The sequence below is a fragment of the Antechinus flavipes genome, chromosome 5 (genome assembly GCF_016432865.1).
Source record: "Antechinus flavipes isolate AdamAnt ecotype Samford, QLD, Australia chromosome 5, AdamAnt_v2, whole genome shotgun sequence".
NCBI classification, from domain to species: Eukaryota; Metazoa; Chordata; class Mammalia; order Dasyuromorphia; family Dasyuridae; genus Antechinus; species Antechinus flavipes.
The window spans coordinates 166,705,064-166,731,455 of record NC_067402.1 but is presented as its reverse complement, the minus strand read 5'-3'; positions in this window follow the sequence as shown (position 1 = coordinate 166,731,455).

The window sequence follows — 26,392 nt, the reverse complement described above, 5'->3', positions numbered from 1 at the left end:
GATTGGCATGGCATTGAATAAATAGATCAATTTAGGCAAACTTGTCACTTTTACAGTACTAGCTGGGCCCACCTATGAACAATTGATATTTTTTCCAAAATTTACAACTGACTTCATTTGTTAAGGGTCTCACTAATTGTCTTCTGTTTTTTTTTTTTTTTTTTGGAGGTCTCATAGTTAGTCTGCTGATTCACTAGCTTTGCAACCAGAACAGATTAGCCAACACCACTATATTTTAGCTAAGAGCCTCTCACTAGATTTCACAGGTGGGGCTTCTTCACCCTGTGTCTCCCTGCCCAATTTGCACTGGACCATGTTCCCCCTGCCCAATTAAGAATGACCTTTTCTGAAATCCTTCTAAGATAACTTCTACAGGAAATTTATTACACTTAAGATATTTGTGGGTTCTGTCACTCCATAATCAAAGGTCTGATATGATGTTGATTCTGAGGGAATTCAGGAAGAACTCCTGTACTCTTTGCCATCTTGGCTCCTCCCCGGAAATTTTGTTTTTAAAGGAGATGTTTTCTTCAGTATTTTTTTTTTTATTTTTTTCTACCTATCTTACTTTATTTTTTAGATGCCTTTTGAGTCCTTTCAGAACATTTTGAGCTTACGACCAATTCCCATTCTCTTTTGAGACTTCCATGTAGGCATTTTGCTATTTCTGTCCTCTTCTGAGTTTGTGTTCTGATCTTCCTGTTGCCATAGGAACTTTCTATAGTCAGGACTCTTTTTTTGTTTATTTGATCTTTTTTAAAATTCATACTCTCCTTCTAGGGCTCAAGGAAGATGTCCCAAGCTTCTTTTGCAGGGCAAAGTATCATTGTCACTGGCTTTCCACTCTGGGACCTGAGGTGATCTGACTTTCCCATTATACTGGATTTGCCTGTTTTAGTCCTATTTGTTGTGCAAAGGTTTGTGTTGTAGGTCTCATGATTCAAACTGAAAAAAAAATATTTCCCTCTCCATTTTTGTGACTTCTGTCACAAACTTGCTTAGAGGCTTGATGTAGCATTTTTTGGAGGGAAACTGGGGAGAGGGTATGTAGCTTCCTGGCTTCTTTCTGTCATCTTGGTTCTTGATAATTTCTTGAAAAGATGATGTTAATTTCTTGCTAGAGGTTGATTTATAATGATGACTTTCCAGTAGTCTAATAATTGTTTTTATGATTATCTCTCCTATATCTATTTTCCAGATCAGTTGTTTTTCCAATAAGATATTCCATTTTGTCTTCTTTTTTAAAAATTCTTTTGATATTCTTTTATTATTTCCTGATTTCTCACAAAGTCATTTATTAGCTTTCATTTGTTCAATTTTACTTTTTAAAGAATTTTAAATGAATTTTTGTGCTTCTCTTTCCTTTTGTACAACTTAGTTTTTAAAGGTATTATTCTCCGTATTGTATTTTTATACATCTTTGCCTTTTGACCAAGTCTATTTTTTAAGGTCTGTACCTTTTTCCTGTCTCCTTTATCAAGCTTGTTACCTAGAGTTTTTTTTTTTTTTCATGTTTTTTGACATCCAAGACTGAAATCAGGATCTGAGTATGGGTAAAATAATAGTGTCCAGACTCACTGTGAGCAAAGAAACCCATGTAATCTCTTTCTGATCAATTGTTTAATGTCCTTATTGAATGCAGTTTGAGAGTTGTAGGAGCAGCTGCTGCCAGGCTTATTCTTGGTTTGTTGGGGTATATCTACATTGGCACAGCTTACACTGGACCACAATACACTCTCATCTGGATGCAATAAACCTTTTCTACTGACCTGTGTTTTTTCAAGGTGGAAAATTGCTACACTCCATCTTTTTATGGTTTCTACTATTCCATAATTTGTTTTGATCATCATTTAAAGATATTTGAAGAAGTTTGGGGGAAAGTTCAGCCAAGTCCCTGCCTTTACCCTATGATCTTGCCTTTGCCCAAAACAACTACTATTTTCAATTGGTATGTTGTATTCACTGAAAAATAAGTGGCATAGAAGCAGTTGAAATATGATACAGAGTATTGGACTTGGAGTCAGGAAAGTAGACTTCTAATCTTAATTAAGACACTTACTAGTACTTTGACCCTAGTCAAATCTCTTAATTTCTTAGTCTTAATTTTGTCATTTGCAAAATGCAAATAATAATAACACTTATCTCACAAAACTGTTTTAAAAGCAAGTGAAATTAAAGTGTTGTATGAATGTTAGATGCTATTATTAACATTTGTGAATAATTAACATCTAGCTGTTGGCTATTTAGAAACTTGTTCAAATTCACCTTTACCCTGATGTGTAAGAGAAGAATGTTCTTGAATAATTCTTGAATCCTTGAATAATGAACGGGGCAAAAGTTTTGAATATAACTTCTAGCTTCAGAATTAAAATGGAACTTTCTTCCTTCTGGAGCAATCAAGTGTCTTCCTGTTTGTTTTTCATTCTCAAAGAGCACCATGATATCAGGAAGGTGATGCCATGTTTTGCAAACAAAGATGATTTAAGTGAGAGAGGGCTGTGCAAAGTCACCAGTCTCACCTTCTGCAGAGCCCTGGGGGGCAAGATAAAGATCAGTATGACTGGAGATATCCCTGGATGAGGGGAGGGAACCAAGATGGTGGAATAAAGGTAAGAACCTGCCCAACCTCTCATGCAAATTGCCCCAAATTCTTTTAAACAATAACTCTAAACAAATTTTAGAGTGTCAGAATACCGCAAAAGAATGGAGTAAAACATTTTCTAGCTGATGGCCACTTAGAAACTCAGCAGAAAAGGTCTATAACTACAGGGTGGAAGTGCCAGTGCAGGATCAGCCCCAACCTCAGCCTGGCCCGACCTCTAAACCAGCAGCAGTGCTGGTGACTTCCAGACCTCTCAGCCCAGGGACCCAGAGAGGACATGGTAGGTAAGGAGAAAGGGTCTGTGGAACTAGAGTAGTACCCCAGAAGGCAATGCCAGCACAGGCCCAGCCTCAAGCGCAGCTCCAGTCCAGACCCCAGCATCAGTTAGGTGAGACTATTGAATCAGCACCAGTGCTGAGTCTTCTGAACCTCTCAGCCCAGGGACAATAAAGAGGACTTAGAGGTTAGTAGAAAGGGTCTGTGACAATGGGGTAGGAGTCTGCTGTGCAATCCCAGTGCAGTCTCCCCCAACCCCAATAAGCTGAGCCCCAGATCTGTCCTGCATACTAGATCTTACAGCTACAGCCAGGTAGGGGCACACCTAAAAGTTCCAGGGCAGAAAAGACTGCTTGTGGTCAGATTCCAAGAAGAATTTCTGATAACAGCTGCTCAAAAGATTGAGACAGTGCACCCTCCACCTTGAAAATAGAACCCTACTTTTTTTTAATCCAATGTATGCATACACATGCGTAAAATTCTCTTGCTGTACAAGAAAAATCAAATCAAACCAGAAAAAAAATGAAAAAGAAAATAAAATGAAAGCAAAAAGCAAAAAAAAATTGAAAATGCTATATTGTGAACCTCACACTGCTCCCACAGTCCTCTCTCTAGGTGTAGATGGCTCTTTTCATCACAAGACTCTTGGAATTGGTCTGAATCATCTCATTGTTGAAGAGAGCCAGGTCCATTAAAATTGATCAACTTATAATATTGCTGCAGCCTTGTATAATAATCTTGTTCTGCTCATTTTACTTAGCATCAGTTAATGCAAGTCATTCCAGGCCTCTCTGAAATCATCCTGTTTATTGTTTCTTATAAAACAATAATATTTCATAGCATTCAGATCCCCAAATCTATTCAGCCATTCTCCAACTGATGGACATCCATTCAGTTTCCAGCTTCTTGCCACTACAAAAAGGATTGGCACAAACATTTTTGCACATATGGGTCTGTTTCCCTCCTTTAAGATCTCCTTGGGATATAATCCCAGAAGAAACACTGCTGGGTCAAAAGTTATGCACAGTTTGATAACCCTTTGGACACAGTTCCAAACTGCTCTCCAGATTCATTCTGGGATCGTTTTGGTTCGATACATTCACAACTCCACCAACAATATGTTAGTGATCCAGTTTTCCCACATCCCTTCCAACATTCGTCATTATCTTTTCCTGTCATTTTAATTGATCTGAGAGGTGTGTAGTGATATCTCAGAATTGTCTTAATTTGCATTTCCTGGATCAATAATGATTGAGAGCATCTTTTCATATGACTAGAGATAGTTGCAATTTCTTCATCTTAACTTGTCTATTCATATCCTTTGACCATTTATCAATTAAAAAATGTGAATTCTAATAAGTTTGGGTCAATTTCTCTATATATTTTAGAAATGAGGCTTTTTTTCAGAACCCTTAAATGTAAAAAAAATATATATATATTCTCAGTTTATTTCTTCCCTTCCAATATGGTTTGCATTGTTTTGCTTGCACAAACACTTTTTAATTTAATATAATCAAAATTATTTATTTTGTCATCAATAATGATCTTCATTCACAGATTTCTTTCTCCTCCACAGATCTGAGAGGCAAACTATTCTAGGTTCTTCTAATTTTTTTTTCTTTTTATATCATTCTTTACATCTAAATCACAAGCTTATTTCAACCTTATCTTGGTATATGGTGTTAGGTATGGGCCAGTGCTTAGTTTCTGCCATACTAGTTTCCAATTTTCCCAGCAGTTTTTGTCAAATAATGAATTCTTATCCCCAAAGTTGAGATCTTCGGGTTTGTCAAACACTGATTACATTATTCATTGATTATTTTGTCCTGTGAACCTAACTTAGTCCATTGATCGACTACTCTATTTCCTAAGCAGTACCAAATGGTTTTGATGACTTCTGCTTTATAATATAGTTTATATCTGGTACAGTTAGGCCACCTTCATTTGCATTTTTTTCATTAATTACCTTGAAATTCTGGACTTGTTCTTCCAGATGAATCTTCTTATTATTTTCTAGATCTGTAAAATATTTTCTTGGAAGTTTGATTGCCATATTAAATACAAAGATTAATTTAGGTAGTATTGTCATTTTTATATTTATTTGACCTAGCCAAGGGTACTTGATATTTTTCCAATTGTTTAGATCTGGAAAGTGTTTTATAGTTGTGTTCATATACTTCCTGACTTTCCCTTGGCAGATAGATTCCCAAATATTTTATACTATCGACAGTTATTTTAAATGGAATTTCTCTTTGTATCTTTTGCTGTTGGATTTTATTGGTGATATATAAAATGCTGATGATTTATGTTGTGGATTTATTTTGTATCCTACAAATCCTACAGGTTGTCATTTAGTGAAAGAGAGGATTTTCAAGTATGTGTGATTAAATAAAAGAGCTTAATGGAAAATCTGGTTGCAAATATTGCATTCTAGAGAAGCATAAGGAAGTAATCAAGATAGAGGTAGCATAAGGGACTAAATAAGGTTCATTTGTTTGTTGATGATATTTATGTCATTTGAACTTCTAACTGTCATAAAAATGAGAATGTTCAGGGGATGAGCAAGAATCATACTGGGAAAAAGGGAAAGAGAAAATTGGAATGGTACAAATTATCTGCCATAAAAAAGAGGCAAGAATTTTTTCTTTTTCTTTTTTTTTTTTTTTTTTTTTTTTTTTTACCACACAGAGGAAGACAGGGAGGAGAGAGTGAGTTAGTGAAGCTTACTCTTACCAGAACTGGCTTAAATAGGAAATAAGTTAAATCCTCAATAGAAGTAAAGAAATTTATCTTACCTTGCAGGAAAATAGGAGGGGAATGTGATATGGGAAGGAGGAAGGTGTCAAAGTGAGGATATATTAGGGGAGAAAATGGTCCCAAGCAAAACATTTTTGAGGAAGGAAAGGGTCAAAGAAGAGAGAAACTAAATGGAGGAAGAAATAATACAATTAGCAATAGCAATTGTAAAAAAAAAAAATTCAAAGTAAGTCTATCTGATATAATATCATTTTTCTCTGAAAAATGATGAGCAGGATGCTCTCATGGAAAAAACAAAACAAAACCAAACCTGGAAAGGCATACACAGAAATATTATTCTAGGATGACCAGCTGTAAATGACTTTATTATTCTCACTAGTACAATTATCTACAATACTCTGAAAGAATTATGATGAAAAATGCTATCCATACCCAGAAAAGGAACTGATCAAGTCTCTCCATCCCTCTATTTTAGCTTAATTTTTCTTGAGGGTTTTTATTTTCATTTGTGGAGAGCCAGAACTCTGGAGAAGTATACTTGAAACAAGGTGTTAATTCAGTGGAATTGATGAGATAATAGTTCTCCAGTTCACATTTACTTAGTACTTAGTATGATGATATAATGATTCTCTAGTTCACACATATTCAGTATACTGTAATGGTGTAATTACAATGAAGTATGTAAGGGCTAACAAGTACTGGAAAATAAATATTTTATTTTTGATCAGCCTCCTGGTGGCTCTCATGCCTCCTACACTAAGATCAAAACTGGGCCAGAATAAAAAATCTAGATTCTATTCTTGACCATTCTTGTGGTGTCTATCCTGCTGAGACCAAGGCCTGTCCAAAGGACCTCTAGAAAGCTAGGCCAAATATTACATTCATTAGGAAAGGAGATCTGTTTTTTTCACAACTTGACTTTTATGCAAATGTTTTGTAGAACTTCACATGTGGTTTCTTAATTGTGGCTGGGGAGAGAACTTAAAATTCAAAAATCTTAAAAGCTAATGCAAAATAAAAATTTTTGAATGTAACTGTGGGGAAATTTTAAATGAACAAACAGATAGATAATAAATAATTAAATTAAAAATAAATGAAAAATAAAAGAAAAAGAACAAAAGAGATATCTCTAGATGTAGTGAGAGAATTTGGCCTGTTTAAGCTAAGGTCTTCAATAGGTTTCAGCTTTACTGAAACAATCATCCAATCAATGATTAAGGCTAGGTAAGAATTGAGGCAAAGAATGGCATGTGCAAAGAAGTGATGAAAGAAAAACTGGAGAATTCTAATCCCAAATAAATTATAGATAATACTTTTTTATTATCTCAGCATACATCCCACTGAAATTAAAGGGCAGAGTTGTTTTATATTCCATCTAGCAAAAATCTTCCATGAAATAATGGCCTATTCAAGTTCTATTGAGAAAATACATGTGAATTGCTTTGCAAACCTTAATCTGATATACATGTTAACTACTCTTGATTTTAGTATTTGTATCTATTGCATCATCTCTCTGTTGTCTCTCTTTTGCATACTGACTATAGCTAATCTCCAAGATTATCCCCATGCCTGATTTACTTTGGGAGGTTCATTAGCTCTGTATCCTTCCACCACAAAATAAATATCTTAGTTGATAAGTGACTGAAAATCCACTTATTTAGCCCATTTCATGCTAATATTTCATAGCCTGATCAGTATCTGTCATCTAGAAAACTTGTTCTTATTCAGTTACTTTTCTGTTTGTGTTGCTGTTTGTTTTTATACCACATGCTTTTCCTCATCCATCCTGATTTTCCATTTCTTATTGTAGGAAAAAAATTCAAGGCAGTAGTACATCAATCCTTAAAAAGAACATGATAATTAGCTTTTGACATGTCAAATAAAAAAAAAAAAACTAATTTTGACATGTCATGGTAAAAATCCTAAGAAATCTCATAATAGTTAAGCTCCCCTTACAAAAACTTCCTAAGCTACTATTTCCTTGTATGTATTGTTTTTTCTCTATTAGAATGTAAGCTCCCTAAAAATAGGGACTCCCTTCCTTTTATAGCTGCAAAACATTGTTCATTCATCCATGGTGATATGATATTCCATGCAATTTCCCATTTCACTACAACTATCACATTTCTGAATTCTTGCTACCCCAACTTTCTTCCTCTTACTTTTCACAATTGTTTTATGTTAAATCAAGATAAAGCCAGTCTTTCCCTGTCATTACCAAGAGTAATTCAGAGTTCAGTCCCTTATTAATTATTAAAATATTTTCAAATTCTGTTCTAGACTATCTAATGACATATATAACTTCACAACTCACAGCTTCTATTTCATTTTTTGCTCCAGATTCTTAAAAACATACGCTTAACTATTTTCAAGGAAGAGGGGTTTACCTAATTCTATCAGTTACAAAAATAGACTATCTTCTTTAAGATATTCTGACATAACAGACAGAGTCTTAAAAATGGAGTCTCAAAAAATCTGAGTTCAAATTTGATCTTCAGCACTTACTGGTCATGTAACTTTAAACAAATAGTTGATGTTTTTTTGTTTTGTTTTGGTTTTTTTTTTTTTTTTTTTTTATCATTACTTAACCTCAGTTCCCTTAGCTGCAAATTAGAGGAAATACACTTTATACCTCAAAGGGTTATTGTGAGATTCAGATGTGTTAATATAGCAAAACTACTTTGCAAGCTTTAAAATAGTACTCTAAGTACTAGTTACCACAGTGAGAAAAGGACAAGAAGCAAGATCTATTATCTCAATCCTTGATGTACAGAAGTTTTATTATCTTAACGTTTATATCTCAAATATAATACTATATTTCCATCCCTGTACCTTTGTGTTGGCTGTCTTCTATGCCTGAATTGTGCTCTCAACTTATCTCTGTCTCAGAGAATCTCTCCTCCCTAAAGACAAAGCTGAAACATCTTCTTAAACATAGTCTTCCATAATTCCCCTAAATTCCCCTAATTGCCTTTCTACTTTGTATAATCTTTATTTTTATTTTAGATATATTTATATATGTAACCTGAAATGTGCTTTATAACTTTAGATCTATGATGTCATGTACATATTGTCTCCTCAATTAGAATATAAGCTCCTTGAGAATTAAGATTTTCATGGAACCTAGCTAGTGTCTTTATATAGTAGGCTTGATAAATTATTGTTATATGATTGATTGACCATGGAAGCACCATTCCACAAATCAGAAAAAATAATATGAATAAACATTAAAACATTTCTATTATCATCAACTATGACTTTGAAAAGGGCACACAATAGTCATTCTCACTAGACTAAAATTTAATAATCCCCTAGAATTTCTAATGTCCATGATGCTTTTACTTAATGATAGATTCTACAGATTAAGCTCTAAAGACTAATGAAATATCAAATGTGGACTTGGTTTCTTTTTGCCCTTAAGTTAGAATGGTAGATGGCATTCTCTTTTTTTCCATTTTTTTTTTCTGTATGAAAGCTGTTAAGTAATATAGTAATAATGAGGATTTGGCCTATGTTCCTTCTTTCATTAAAATAAAACTAGCTTCCTGCCAAGCCTGAATGTAATCTTTAAAAAGCTCCTCTGTCTTTAGAATAAACTTTTGCCCTCTTTTCTAGCCAGAAAAAGTTCAATCATGCAGTTTTCATATTATGGGAGAGTTACTATATTTTTTTCCATATCAAAAGGCTTCAAAAGTTCCTAGGTTCTTATTAAAAATGAAATTGTAGAATCTAAAGGAGATTTAGTGACAAAATAACTCACAAATAAGTACTTAATGCTCATAAAAGCACTTTTCCAAGTTAAGCAATAGCTCAGCTTTCTTTGTTAAACTGAAAGAAAGGAATATCACTTGATAGAAGCCTAATGACAATAAGAGTGTAATGAAATGACTAAACTCATAAATCTGTCATATTTAAAGACTGACAAAAACTTACCTACATCCAAACTCTATTTCCCTCACTCTATTCTTTTTTTTTTTTTTTTTCTGGAAGTATATTCAGAATTATACGAAGAGTTGTCTTTATTTTATTTTTTTATTGGAACACTTACATGCCTGAAAGTCAGAGTTATTTTCTTGCCAACTTGATCTTTATTAAATCTATCTGATATATATGCTTCAAGATTTAGAAAGGTCAAATTAATTTCATCATACTTTCACTTTCAAGGGGCATCTGCTGTGCAGCTTGGTACTCTTGTTATAAATAATGCTTTTTTCTAAGTAACAATGTGATGTTTTAAAATATATTCAGCCACACAAAAGATTTCAGACCATTCTAATCATATCCTCTTGATGCTTTAAATGCATGTCTCTGGCATATCACACCTGGCCCCATTTTAAAATTTGAACCAATACTTTATTCTTTTCAAAATAATTATACATCAGAAGGTAATTTAAAAAAAAAGAAATTGGAAGAAAAGCATGAGAAAAGATATACTTTTAAAAAAAAATATATAAAATGTCATATGCAGAAAGGGATTGGATAGGTGCATTTGTCTATGTATGTGTTTGTCTCTACCTTTTATGGAACCATTTGTCAGGTAGCCTTTCAGTCTACAAATGAACTACAGAGCCAATCAGAACTGTATTGAATGACAATACATTTTGAAAAAAGCCCATTAGTGATTCTAATGTGAAATTTTCTGTGCTTATGATGAGTGCAATCAATTAAGCAGGACAAGATATGCAAACCTTGAAAACATGGCTTTAATGAGTAAGAAGGAGAAAAAAGTAACAGGGCTACCTCCCAGGTGGGACTCAGGTTAAGCAATAAATTATGCTTATCTGAGGTCATTGCCAATAATCTTAATGAGTTTGAATAGATTTAAGTATTTCTTAGAGTCTATCTATCTATGGACCATTGTCACATAATAGCCATAATATGTCATTGTCCTTTATCTCTCTATTGCTGTGGCTGCTGCAACTCTGATTATCATAGATAATATGTACTGACATAGTTAAAAGTACAGACATACACACACACTCACACACACACACACACACACACACACACACAGTGAGAGAGAGAGAGAGAGAGAAACCATTAGGCTTTTCCCTACAAACTGAAGATGTGTCCTTACTTTGTGGCCCTAGCCAATGTGCTCTTCCTTGACTTTGGTGTTTTGTCTCCTTGGCTTTCAGGATAAGCAATAATTTTTAATAAATCTAAGCCATTCTTTGAAAGCTAATTCCTAGTTTTCTGTAATTATGCCACTTTTGCCTGTTACATTTCTTCCAGTGACAGCTATTTCTGAATTTGAAGGATTATGTACTTAGTAAAACATAAACTCATGAAGAAGAGGGAGATTTACTTTTTTGACTTTGTGTCCCTAAAGCAAGGCACAAAACAGTGGCTTAATAAATGCAAAGTAAATTTAATTGATTCAAATCTGAGAATTAGTTATTTATTACTATTTTAAAGAGGCAACAACTCAGGAGAAAAGAGTACTGGATTTAGAGTTAGAATATTTAGTTTCAAATCTTATCTTTGTTATGTAACTACTTGTGACTGAGCAAATCTCTTTGGACCTAAGTTTTTCTCTACATAAGAAAAAAGATTTAACTAGAATTCAGTCAAATTTCTTCTCAATCAAAATCCATGATATATGATTTTCTTTTACTTATTATCATAAATATTTTTTATTAAAAAATGTTATTTTCAAAACACATGTAATAATTTGCAACAATCACCCCTACACATTGTGCTTCAAGGTTTTTTTTTTTTTTTCCCTCCCTTATCCCCATGTACTCCCTTAGATGGCAAGTAATCCAATGTATGTTAAACATGTTCAATTCTTCTGCACATATTTCCACAATTATCATGTTGCACAAGAAAAATCAGATCAAGGTGTGAGCCAAGATGACGGAGAGGGCATACATTTCTTTCTGATCTTCTCCCACTACCCTCACACTAATGACTAAATTCAGCCTCTGAATTACCTCTGGAATTGCAGAATCCACAAATATTGGGAATGCAATAAATTACAAGCAGAAGATGATTTTGAAGATGAATAGAAAAGGTCTGTTTCAAATGGACATGGAGGGAAGTGGGCCAAGCACAAGCAGGACAAGTACAGACACTGAGTGCAGGCAGTGCAAAGTCCCAGAAAAGTGTGCACTGGATAATCTATGGGGAAGAACCCACAGCAATGTTGGCCACTCTGCCCTGGCAGCAAGCCAGTAGATCAGCAGAGAAGTAATAAAACATCCAACACAAACACAAAAGGTAAATAGTGAACCCCAAAATGCTAGAATCTCACAGGACGTGGCCATACACAAGTAGTGAGTCACCACTAACTCAGCACAGACACTGCTGCTGAAACCATTGCCACTTGTAGAGGAAGCTTGGACCACCTCCCTTGCCCTAACAGCAGATGTCAACTTAAAAAAATGAATAAAAAAGCAAAAAGAACTGTTAGCACAGTTCATTTTTATGGTGAAAGAGAAGAACAGATTTTAAGCCTTGAAGAGACTAAAAGTAAATCATTTCCAGATGAAGCCCCAAAGGGTAATATAAATTGGTCTCCATCACACAAAGCTCTCCTGGAAAAACTGTAAAAGGTCTTAAGAGAGAGATGGAAGAAAAATGGGGAAAGAAAATGAAAACTTTACAAGAAGGTTTGGAAAAGGCAACACAGGAATTATCTGAAGAAAATTCACTACAAAACAGTGAAATGAAAAATGCCTATAACTCCATAAAGGAGATTTGAAAAGACAGAAAAAGAAAACAATCACCTGAAAAACAGAATTTGTGAAATGGAAAAAGAAAATAACCTTAAAACAGAATTTCTGAAATGGAAAAAGAAAATAAGTGGAATAGGAAAAAATAGGAAAAAATACATAGAACAAAACATACATCTTGTTCAACATCAGCCACATTGTCCAAGGCCTTCAACAAGGACAAACGTGACAGCAAAAATGAAGGAAGTGCTGGTGCATTTTCTTTTTTTTTTTTGGCTTGGAGATGATTGTGCACTCAATGTAATCTTTGAATCTGAGATACAATAAAGTATGGATTGATTCTCTGCTGCTTGTGCTATTTTGTTGTAGCAATTAACATCAATAAAATACAGTCTCCATCAGCCAGAATCACAGCATTCATATGTGGAACCATTGGTTACAGCAAATGAAGGAATTTTGAATGTTTTGTTTTGAATGTTCACTTATGTTGACAGCATACTTTTTAGAATGCTTACCTTGTTAATGAGGTTGACACATGCTAGTTCAATGTTTGGAAAGTATCAGAGGAAAGTATGGGAGAGATGGGGTATTAAACTTATTACCAAACTGAACGTATCCAGAGCTATTGTGCTGACTTCATTGTTGGATGCCTAAGAAAACTGAACAGTATACTACATGCCAAGAAACTGAATCACTTCCATTTGAATTGTCTAAGGAAAATTTTGGAGGTCCCCTGATTGTATAAGATACCAGATACTGAGGCCCTTTCTCAAACCAAACTGCCAAGATACACCAGGTTAGAGAATCCACCCCAAATGTTCATAAACACTATTTTTGTGTGTCCTGTGGCAGAGCATTCTGAGCTCATATTTAACTGATCTGCCAAAGCTGGATACCTTAACTTGATTCTCACATAGTGATATAATTTTGGTCTTTTTTGAGAACAAAGAATAACCAACCAACCAAATTATATTCTTATAAATTTGACAGAATTCATTATATGTTTTAGAAATATAATACTTATCAAATGAACTAACTGTAAAAAATGTTTTTTTTCCCCTTTCTCTTCTAATCTTGAATGCATTGGTTTTGTTTTTGTAAAAACAATAACAACAACAAGTTTTTTGTTAATTTAATGTAATTAAAGTTATCTATTTTGTATTTCATAATATTGTCTATTTCTTGTTTAGCCATAAATTCCTCCTTTCTTCAAAAATCTGACAGAAAAAAAAAACTATCCAATGTTCTCCTAATTTGCTAATAGTATCACCTTTTATGTTGAAATCATGAATCTATTTCAACATGATCTTCATATAGGGTATGAGATGTTGGTCTATGTCTAGATTTCCAGTTTTCCCAGCAATTTTTTTCAGTGAGTTTTTATCCCAGAAGCTTACATTTTTGTGGTTTTCGAATGATAAATTAATATGATCATTGACTCTTGTGTCTTATGAAACTAATCTATTCCATTGATCCATTACTCAATTTCTTAGCTAGTATTAAATGGTTTTGATAAACACCATTTTATAATACTGTAAGTCTACTATGGCTAGGAAATTTTTGCATTTTTTGTAATGGGCTGAGGCTTGAGTTGATGCACTGAGGTCCCAAGCACATGAGGCTAAATAGTAATTGGACCATACTCTATTAATATATAAACTTGGAGAAAGAATGGCCCCCGCCCACTCTTTGTGCAAGTCCTGATGTGTTGTATAGGAAATGACGATTCTGGTGGGTGGAGGCAGGGGAGTGAAAAAGGAAGGGGAGGAGAGTTCAGGCCCCACTTTCTCTGCTAGCTGGCTTCCTGTCGCAGCTGCCCATATTGCTATCGCAATCTTTTTTCACCTCTTCACTTCAATAAAGACTGAAGATTTTCCCCTTAACCTGAGTTCCTGACTCCGGCTGATTTTAAATACGCGATCATTACAATTTTTTCATTAATTCCTTTAAAATTCTTGACCTCTTATTCTTCCAGGTTAATTTTATTATTTTTTTGTAGCTCAATAAACTTTATAGTTTCTTGGAAATCTGATTGATATGGCACTGGAGAAGTAGGTAAATTTAGGTAGAATTGTCATTTTTATTATATTAGCTCATTATTCATGAGCACTTGATATTCTTCCAATTCCAGGCTCTCTTGGACAATAAATTTCTGAGACCAGATTTGAAAGCAAAAATATTTTACATCAATATTCAGGGAGAATGGCTCGGTAATTTTCTTTTTCTGTTTTGGTTCTTTCTGGTTTAGGGAGAATAGTCTGTAATTTTCTTTCTTTTTTTTTTTTATTTTGGTTCTTTCTGGTTTAGGTATTAGTACCATATTTATGTCATAGAAGAAATTTGGCAGAACTCCTTCTTTACCTATATTTGTAATATATTACACAGTTTGGGAAATAATTTTTTCTTTTGCCTCCTGGAATAGCAGATTCTACACTTTCTGATTCTTTTAGGTAGAAGCTACTAAGTCTTGGTTAACTCTGACTGTGGTCATTGGTTTATCTCTGAATGTCTGCAATATTTTCTCCTTGATCTGATAATTCTTGAGTTTGGCTACAATATTTCTTGGGAATTTTCATTTGGTATCTCAGGAAGTGATTAGTGGATTCTTTCATTGACTATCTTGTCTTCTGGTTACAGGATATCAGGACACTTTTCCATGACAATTTCTAGAAAGATATTGCTCAGTTGCTTTTTTAGATGATGGATTCCAGGTAGTTCAATAATTCTTTAATTCTTCTGGATATATTTTCCAAGTCAGGTATTTTTCCAATGCATTCTTTTACATTTTTATTCTTTCTATTTTTCTTTTTGATTAATTCTAGATGTCTCATAGATTCGTTATCTTTCACATGCCCAATTTGAATTTTTAATTTATTTTTATTATTTTTATTTTTGCTGAGGCAATTGGGGTTTAAGTGACTTGCCCACAGTTACACAGCCAGAAAGTGTTAAGTGTCTGAGGCCAGATTTAAACTCAGATCCTCTTGACTTCAAGGCTAGTCTTCTATCCACTGTGCCACCCAGCTGCCCCAATTATTTTCTTCAGTTAATTTTTTTGCTTCCTTATCCACTTAACCAATTCTACTTTTAAAGGAGTTGTTTTTTTCTCTTCCCCATTTCATTAATTCCATTTTATAAGAAGTTGTTTTCTTTATTTGGTTTTTCCCTCTGTGGTCAATTATATTTTTTGAAAAAATTGTTTTTCTCAGTAAACTTTTGTGCTTTCTCTTCCAGGCTCTTGACTCTTTTTGCATTATTTTCCTGCATAACTCTCATTTATTTTCCCAAGAGAACTTTTTTAGCTTGAGAACAATTTCCCTCTGAAGTTTCACATGTAGCTATGTTCCCATAGCTATTCTTTTCTAAATTTGTATTTTGATCTTTTCCTATTGCCATAGTAGTTTTCAACGGTTAGGCTCTTTTTGCCTTTTGTGCTCATTTTTAAAAGTTGAGCTCTGATCCAAAGTCACAAGGACACAGTTCTGAACTTCTTTGCTGGAAGAAAGTAGATTCATCACTGCCTTTCTATGCTGGAACTATTAGTGCTGGTGTTGGCCTGGCGTAGTCATGCCTATTGTGCTGGGATTCTAGAACTAGCGATTTTTCTTCTGAATTGGAGTTGGTGACCTTATCATTATCCTATTGAGCCAGGACTATAGGCTTTTGCTGCTGATTTTTACTGTAATTAAGAACTTCACACTATAATGCCCACAACAAGCCCATACCATACTGAGGCACTCTCCCTTTCCTTCAAGGCAGACAGTCACTTGCTGAAGTTCTTCTAAATTCTTTTAAGCTAGAAATTGTTTCATTCTGTGTGTGTTTGTCTGTGTTTGTGTGTGCATCTGTGTTTCTAGAATCTATTTAAAACTTGATTGAGCTTTGTTTCTGAGGGAAACTTGGGAGAGCTAAGACAACGTCCTGGCTTCTATCTGCCCTCATTAGACTCAATGGGTCTTTTAATAAAGCTACATTTTCCCACCTTTTTTGAAGTGATTTTCTCTGTTGAGGAACACATACACACACATGTATGCATATGTATGTGCATGTACATACACACACATATATAAGCATAAATCTGCATGTTTATGTGTATAGTCATTCCTTTATATTTGTTATGTTATTATTTGGAAATGATAAAAGAGATGAAAGATCATTCAGCTTTCTTATAATCCAATTATTCTTAGATTTTCATTTTCATTTACTTTTCAACTTTTGGTGATCTTAGTTCTCATTACATAACTATCTTGAAACTATTATCTTCAAAGAAAAACATTTATTTCTTTACCCTTTAACCTTCTTAATTTTTTATGAACTTTGATGCTGTCAGTATTTTTCTCAACCTGGATGCTCTCACCTACCTTTATTTCTATGACATTTCTCCCTTCTGATTAAAGTATTAACTATGTGACTGTTTCTTTTAAGTTCCCTTTACTTATCATCCCTTCCCACTAATAAATTGTCCAATAAACCTCTTGTCTGGCCTCTTCTTTCTCTATAGACTTGTGTGGATTAGGTATTATCTCTATAAAATAACTTTCAAATATATCTAATTTAATCTAATCTAACCTATCTATTTATCTAGTCATATTTTCCCCCTTGGCATCCAAAATTCTTTCATTCAATGTTACTATACATTTTTAACAGCATATCCAAACTCAATTTATTAAAAACAAACTATCTTCCTTCTCTAATCCTAGATCTTTCCTGCAAATCCTCTTTTTTGTTAAAATTGATCTTGAGTTCTCTTAATCACTCAGGTTAAGCACCAAGTGATCCTCAATTCTTATTTTCCTTCTTAATAAATCAGTTTGTTTGTTTTTTTTTTAATTCTACTTTTTCAACAATTTTTACATTATTGCCCTTCTCTTACCAAAATGTCCACTACTTGATATTTAGTCTTTATCTTCCTTTGTTAAGGTCAGACATATCAAACTCCCAGATTGGGTTGCAAGACTTCTAAATGAAATCTTACTAGATTAAAACCATATTTGTACAATGTTTAAGAAAATAAATTAAACTACAAAATATATAATGTTAATTTATGGTTTTCTAAGTCAAATAGACTGTCTTTAACTGTCTTTTTTGTATTTGAGTTTGACATTGGTTTAGACATTTGCCTAATTAATTAGCCTATTAATTTTATAAAGGTAAAATATCTCCCTTTTCTAATCGTTGTGTACTCTTCTGCTCTTGTACCCTTCTGCTCTTTGAGAACATAAAGATTTCTAGCCTCTTTTCGCCCCTACATCACTACAGCATACTGAGCATGTGCCATCTGTAGAACCATTACATCACACCTTAGTGTGAAGTTGAACTAGAGAACCATTACCTCATCAATCACTCTGAATAAACACCCTGCTGTAAGTATCCTTGCTTCAAGTAGAACACAGGTGGTCACACCCTCATTGACTTTTCTGGAAAAGGTATGAACACTAAGAGAAATGGGGATCCAAACCAAGTATCGCCAGTGATTTTTCTCTGGGCTAAAGGGTCTTATCCCTTACCCAGAGTTCTCCCACTATCTGCAGCCCTCTACACATATCCATTCAGGAAATAGCTCTATTCCAATGTACTTTGGGACTCTTGTTAAATTAACAAACTAGGAGATATTCACAGAGATATATATATTCCTGTTTTAGGGAAGACTTTCTGAAATCTAAACAACAAAGGCACACACTTTCTAAATTCTGAAAGCTCACTTAGGTTTGAGTCCTGAGTTTAAAAACAACAACAATAATAACGGCATCAGCAGTAACAAGAACAACAAATAAACAAAGAAACTTCAAGTCTCTATGATAGTATCTAATGGTAGGAGTGAAATGTATTCTTCCTCCTAAATTCCCCCAACTAAATTCAATTTTCACAGGACCATAATGGCAATACAGCCTAACTCAGCTGCTCTTGCCTTTGTAATAATGCTGATTTAATTCTTAGCCTTCATTTCTCATGCTTAGATAGGATACTGAAAAATATACGATTGTATGAATAAGTAAATTTTCTGCCATAACTAGAGCAAAATTCTGACTTCCTGCCGAGATGGCAGAGAGGACACACACATCTACTTAAGCTCCACATTTTCTCTCAGAATTTATTTCCTGACAAGCCTCAGAATTAGTGTTTGACTAAAAAAAAAAAAACCACAAATAATTACCAAGGCCCCTGGTCTGCTCAGGATGCTAGCCTCTTGCTGCCTGTGCTAGTCTGTTCCTGGCCCCTCAGGACAAACCTTTCCTGGCAAGCTTCTGGATCGGCTGGTAAGTTGTAGTACTTCTTATCTTCTTGAATTTAAGCAGTGAAGAGTTATTTTGGAGGCTGGATTAAATAATTGGTTATGAGGGTAATGAGAGGAGCTGTGTGTGCCTGCTCCACCATCTTGGCTCCGCCCCTTCCAGGAAATTATCAAAGAGAACTAAAACTCATAGAAATAGAGGGCAAAATAGACATTGAAAGAATTCATCGATCACCTATTGAAAGGGATCCTAAAATCAAAACACCAAGAAATATAGTGGCCAAATGCCAGAACGCTCAGATGAAGGAAAAAATACTGCAAGCGGCTAGAAAAACTCAATAGCAGTATCCACATTAAAAGATCGAAGGGCCTGGAATATGATATTCTGAAAGGCTAAGGAACTCACTGTGCAACCAAAAATAACTTACCCAGCCAGAATGGGCATCTATTTCAGGGAAGAAAATGGACATTCAACAAAATAAGTGAATTCCACCTATTTTTGATGAAAAAAACAGAACTTAACAAAAAGTTTGATGTACAAATATAAAACTCAAGAGAAACCTAAAAAGGTAAAAATAAATCTTGGGAACTATGTTTCTGCTATAAAGATATAAAAAGAATACATGTATATCTTATTCTAGAAACTAGAGGTGGAAAGGAAATTGTACCTAGAAAAGGCTAAAATGGGGGTACTACATTTCATGAAGAGGCAAAGGAAATCTATTATATCTGAGAGAAAGAAGCGAGGGGGATGAACATCGTGTGTATTTTACTGCCATCAGAATTGGCTTAAAGAGGAAAATTTTAGACATGTTCAATTTATGGTAAAACTTCTTCCACCTCATTAAAAAATGGGAGGAAAAAAGTGAAAAGGGAAGGAATAAGCTAAGCAGAAGGGAATACAGAAATTATGAGGAAAAGGAGTAAGATAGGGGGAAGAACTCTAAGCTGGGAGGAAAGATATTAAAAAGGAAGGCTGTGAGAAGCAAGTGGTGCTCACAAGTTTAATACTGGGGAGGGGGCTTTGGAGGAAGGAAGGGAGAAAAGCATAAATAGGGGTTAACAAGATGGCAAGTAATACAGAATTGGTAATTTTAACCATAAATGTGAATGGGGTAAACTCTCCCATAAAGAGGAAGCGGTTAGCAGAATGGATTAAAAGCCAGAATCCTACAATATGTTGTTTACACCTGAAGCAGTTCCATACATACAGAGTAAAGGTAAAAGTTTGGAACAGAATCTACTATGCTTGAGGTGAAGTCAAAAAAGCAGGGGTAGCCATTGTGATCTCAGATCAAGCAAAGGCAAAAATTGATCAAATTAAAGGAGATAAGGAAGGAAACTATATCTTGCTACAGGGTAGCATAGACAATGAAGCAATATGAGTATTAAACATATATGCACCAAGTGGTGTAGCATCTAAATTCTTAAAAGAGAAATTAAGAGAGCTGCAAGAAGAAATAGACAGCAAAACTATAATAATGGGAGATCTCAACCTTGCACTCTCAGAATTAGATAAATCAAACCACAAAATAAAGAAGAAAGAAGCCAAAGAGGTAAATAGAATACTAGAAAAGTTAGATATGATAGATCTCTGGAGAAAACTAAATGGAGACAGAAAGGAATACACTTTCTTCTCAGCAGTTCATGGAACCTCTAGAAAAATTGACCATATATTAGGAAATAAAAACCTCAAACTCAAATGCAGTAAGACATAAATATTAAATGCATCCTTTTCAGACCACGTTGCAATGAAAATTAGATTCACTAAAAAGCCAGGGGAAAATAGAACAAAAAACATTGGAAACTAAATAATCTCATACTAATGAATGATTATATGAAACAGGAAATCATAGACATAATTAATGCCTTCACCCAAGAAAATGACAATAATGAAATGTCATACCAAAATGTGTGGGATGCAGACAAAGCAGTAATAAAGGGAAATTTCATATCTCTAGAGGTCTACTTGCATAAAATAGAGAAAGAGAAAGTCAATGAATTGGACTTGCAACTAAAAATGTTAGAAAGGCAACAAATTAAAAACCCCCAGTCAAACACTAAACTTGAAATTCTAAAAATAAAAGGAGAGATCAATAAAATTGAAAGTTAAAAAAAATTGAATTAATAAAACTACCAGTTGGTCCTATGAAAAAATCAACAAAATAGAGATACCATTAGTAAATCTAATTTTAAAAAAGAAAGAGGAAATCAAATTGTCAGTCTTAAAAATGAAAAGGGAGAATTTGCCACTAATGAAGAGGAAATTAGAGCAATAATGAGGAACTCCTCACTTTGCCCAACTTTATGCCAATAAATTTGACAACTTAAATGAAATGGAAGAATACCTTCAAAAATATAGCTTGCCCAGAGGAAGAAGGAAATTTTAGAAAAAGAAATAGAACAAGCTATTAACCAACTTCCTAAGAAAAAATCACCAGGACCAGATGGATTTGCATGTGAATTCAACCAAACATTTAAAGAACAATTAACTCCAATGCCATATAAATTATTTGAAAAAATAGGGATTGAAGGAGTCCTACCAAATTCCTTTTATGACACAGACATGGTACTGATACCATGAAGGAGGGGAAAAGTTGGAACAGAAGTGAGTGCAAGGCACAATTTTGTAAAAAAATTACCCAGGCATGGGTTCTGTCAATAAAAAATTATAATTATTAAAAAAAATAAAAATAAAAGCCAGAACAAATTTCTACTTGGATCAAACTGAGTCCTTGATTGATATTGTAAGCAAAAAAGTTGAGAATGTCCAAAACATTATAGAAAACATATATAGTCCCATATGTGAGATGTCAGAAGCTTTTTCAATACTTTTTTTTGTCCTCCAGCATCTTCTTCTAAGTGTCACTTTGGAGATCACATTTAATGCACAAAATCTTTTTTTTTTAAAATAGGGAATTACAATCCCCATATTATGAAGAAATAAATTCACAGACAGTTGCAGTAATTTAGGAGGGTAATAGCCAAGTAAGATTGCTTATTAGATTATATTGTGAATGTCCAGGAATATATAATGAAGAAAGACTAAAAGACCCCCAAATAACAAAACAGGTTTCTTTTATAAAATGAACCCACTTCTAAAATATTCATCAATTTTTTTCTGTTAGGTCCTTTAAAGTATGGTTTTATTTGTCTTTTTTACTGTGGTCTGAGGAAAAAATGTGAAAAGGGGGAAAGGAAGAAAAGGGAACAGGAAGGGAAGGAGGAAAATACAGAACAAGAGGGAAAGGAAAGTAGAAAAAAAAGAATGGTAGGGAAAGGGAATTTAGGTTAAGAAAGAAAAGAGAAGAAAAAAATCTTGTATTACATCATATTTTATGTGTTTTGGGCCAGCTTTAGTTAACATAAATAACATGGTATTTCACTTTGGTAAACTCTTGGTTTCATTAACAAATTTTCATTCTTGGTCTCCAGGCTCCACACATTAGTAGGGCTTTGTTGTGTAAATCCTTCAATATTATTTCCCCTCTTTTTTCTCCTCTCTCTGCTCCCAATGAGAATGAATCAAAGTAGAAAGAAACTATGAATACACAGGTTAGTTAATGTAACAATTAATCCTTAACTACCGAGTCAAAGAATGATTTAGTCCTACCTGCCCCCATTCATGGGCATTCATCTTCTCATCATTGGGTATTTTTAAATCAAATATATCATGATGATTCTTTGCCTATACTTTGAATTGTATAAAAATTATTGTGATTAGTGTGTTGTACTAAATCAATATAATTTTCCACCACTGCAGCTATTTGTTAATTTTACTCATTCCATTCCATTCATTAAACTAAAGGGTTTCAATGTATATAGACTCCTTTGTACATTCAATATTTATTTACAACACTCATTTTTTTCTTACATCATAAAATATGTCAACATATATTGAAGTGTCATAAAATAGATAATATTTCCCACAAGAATAATGCAATTGTAAGAATTGGGACCGTGATGACAAATATATTGGAATTTTTTTTTTTAAAGCAAAAGATATTTCAGATAATGAGACTAGAATTTTAAATCTATTAAAGGTAAAGGAATTGAAAAAGTAGCACACTTGAAATTTCTACCATACAAAGAAGTCAATAACTTGCTAGGTTGAAGTTAGTTTAAAAGTTAGATTAGATGAGACCATGTAAATGAAGCTCTTTTTATGTAATATTGTATAACTCTATATTCTACAATTCAAATTCTTTATTAACTAACATTTTTTGACTTTGCTAGTACAATGACATCCTAAGTACCACACAGGTATTGGAATAAATGCAGGTTAATTGAATTTTAATAAAAATCAATTAAAAGTATATGCTAATTGTAAGATTTTGAGGATATAAATATACAAATGTAAGGGTCAAATATATTCTGCCTTGCATTGTGAATTCCACATGTACACAAATATGTAAACAGAAAGTTAAAGTTAATGTTATTTTTAAAAGCTTTTTATTTTCAAGACATATGCACAGATGATTTTTCAACAATGACCATTTCATAGCCTTGTGGTTCAGATTTTCCCCACATTCCCCCTACCTCTTCTTCCAGGTAGCAAGCAATTCAATATATGTTACATATGTTAAAATATATGTTAAATGACTTCCGGTTATGATGGCGGAGAGGAGGCTCACAGTTGCATAAGCTCCACGCTTTCTCTCACTATCCACTTCATTACAAGCCTCTGAATCAATGCTTGACTGAAAAAAATCCACAAATAGTTACCAAGAGAAGCCATCCTTGAGATCCGCCAAGAAAGGTCTGTCTTTACTGGAGGGCTGGGGCGGTTTTAGATCAGGCGCAGGCTGAGGGCAGCGGCAGTGAGAGCACGGGAGCAGAGCTGAGAGGGGGTGGGGAGTGATCGTAGCCGTCTCTGCGGGGAGAGCTTCGCTACAGGTTTGGAACCTGCAGCAAGTCAACAGCCCAGCAGAGAAGCTAAAAACACTGGGGCTGAAGAATACAATCCCAAACAGCTGGAGTCTCTCAGGACCTGGCCGCCCCCCCTTCCCCCCCCCTCAGTGACTCAGCACGCTTTGGGATCTCAGAGCGCAGGCGCAGCACAGTCCTGCTAGTGCCTCACTGCTGCCCCCTGCAGTCTGTAGAGGAAGCTCGATAACACACCCAGCCCCCCCCCAAAGAAAGACTCCAGTTTTTTCTGTTTTTCTTTGGTAGTTTGTCTCTGATTAATAGACAGAATGAGCAAGAAGCTGAAGAGGACTTTAACCCTTGACAGCTTCTACACAGATAGAGAGCAGACTCTAAATCCTGAGGAGACTAAAAACAGGCAGTCCCCAGGTGATTCCCCAAAGGAGGAGATCGTCTGTTCCTCAGCACAGATGAACCTCATAGAAGTGATTAAAAAGGCTCTCACAAGGGAGCTAGAAGAAAAATGGGGAAAGCAGAGTGAGGCTTGGCAAAAGGAGAAGGAAGCTTGGGAAAAGGAGAGGGAGGCTTGGCAAAAGAGCCTGGAGAAGTCAGTTAAAGAGAGAGTGGATAAAGAAGTAAAATCCTTGAAAAATAGGATTAGTGAACTGGAAACAGAAAACAGCTCTCTAAAAAACAAAATTGGCGAAATGGAAAAAACTTCCACAGAACAAAAGAACTCAATTGGACAATTAGAGAAAGATTTTAAAAAAGTGAGTGAAGAGAATACTTCACTGAAAATCAGAATTGAACAAGTGGAATTGAATGACTCGAGGAGACAAGAAGAATCAGTCAAGCAAATCCAAAAAAATCAAACAATGGAGAAAAATGTGAAATACCTTCTGGGGAAGACAACAGACCTGGAAAACAGATCCAGGAGAGACAATCTGAGAATCATTGGACTCCCAGAAAAACATGATGAAAAAAAGAGCCTGGACACTGTCTTCCAGGAAATTATCAAAGAGAACTGCCCAGAAGTCATAGGAACAGAGGAAAAAATAAACATTGAAAGGATTCATCGATCACCCACTGAAAGGGATCCTAAAATCAAAACACCAAGGAATATAGTGGCCAAATACCAGAACCCTCAGATGAAAGAAAAAATATTGCAAGCGGCTAGAAAAACCCAATTCAAGTATCAAGGAGCCACAATAAGGATCACCCAGGATCTGGCAGCATCCACATTAAAAGATCAAAGGGCCTGGAATATGATATTCTGAAAGGCTAAGGAACTTGGTATGCAACCAAAAATAACTTACCCAGCCAGAATGAGCATCTTTTTCCAGGGAAGAAGATGGACATTCAACGAAGTAAGCGAATTTCATCTATTTCTGATGAAAAAACCAGAACTTAACAAAAAGTTTGATCTACAAATATAGAACTCAAGAGAAATCTAAAAAGGTAAAGATTAATCTTGGGAACTATATTTTGACTATATAGATGTATAAAGAATACATGTATACCTTGTTCTAGAAATTGATGTGGAAAGGACATTGTACCAGAAAAAGGGTAAAGTGGGGGTAGTACATCTCATGAAGAGGCATAGGAAACCTATTATATCTGAGAGAAAGAATGGAGGGGATGAATATAGTGGGTATCTTACTGCCTTCAGAATTGGCTTTAAGTGAAAAATCTTAAGACATATTCAATCTATGGTGAAACTTCTCCCATCTCATTGAAAAGTGAGAAGGGAAAAGTGGAAAGGGAAGGAATAAGCTAAGCGGAAGGGAATACGGGAACTGGGAGGGAAAGGGGTAAGATAGGGGGAGGAACTCTAAGGCGGGGGGAGGGACACTAAAAAGGGAGGGCTGTGAGAAGCAAGGGGTGCTCACAAGCTTAATACTTGGAAGGGGGGGAAAGGGGAAAGAAGGGAGGAAAGCATAAACCGGGGTTAACAAGATGGCAAGTAATACAGAATTGGTCATTCTAACCATAAATGTGAACGGGGTAAACTCCCCCATAAAGAGGAAGCGGTTAGCAGAATGGATTAAAAGCCAGAATCCTACAATATGTTGTTTACAGGAAACACACCTGAAGCAGGGAGATACATGCAGGTTAAAGGTAAAAGGTTGGAGCAAAATCTACTATGCTTCAGGTGAAGTCAAAAAAGCAGGGTAGCCATCCTGATCTCAGATCAAGCTAAAGCAAAAATTGACCTAATTAAAAGAGATAATGAAGGACACTATATCTTGCTAAAGGGTAGCATGGATAATGAAGCACTATCTATATTAAACATATATGCACCAAGTGGGGTAGCATCTAAATTCTTAAAAGAGAAACTAAGAGAGCTGCAAGAAGAAATAGACAGTAAAACTATAATAGTGGGAGATCTTAACCTTGCACTCTCAGAATTAGATAAATCAAACCAGAAAATAAATAAGAAAGAAGTCAAAGAGGTAAACAGAATACTAGAAAAGCTAGATATGATAGATCTCTGGAGAAAATGTAATGGAGACAGAAAGGAATACACTTTCTTTTCAGCAGTTCATGGAACCTATACAAAAATTGACCATATATTAGGACATAAAAACCTCAAACTCAAATGTAGTAAGGCAGAAATAGTAAATGCATCCTTTTCAGACCACGATGCAATGAAAATTACATTCAACAAAAAAGCAGGGGGAAGTAGACCAAAAAATAATTGGAAACTAAATAATCTCATACTAAAGAATGATTGGGTAAAACAGCAAATCATAGACATAATTAATAACTTCACCCAAGAAAACGATAATAATGAGACATCATACCAAAATGTATGGGATGCAGCCAAAGCGGTAATAAGGGGAAATTTCATATCTCTAGAGGCCTATTTGTATAAAATAGAGAAAGAGAAGCTCAATGAATTGGGTTTGCAATTAAAAATGCTAGAAAAGGAACAAATTAAAAACCCCCAGTCAAACACTAAACTTGAAATTCTAAAAGTAA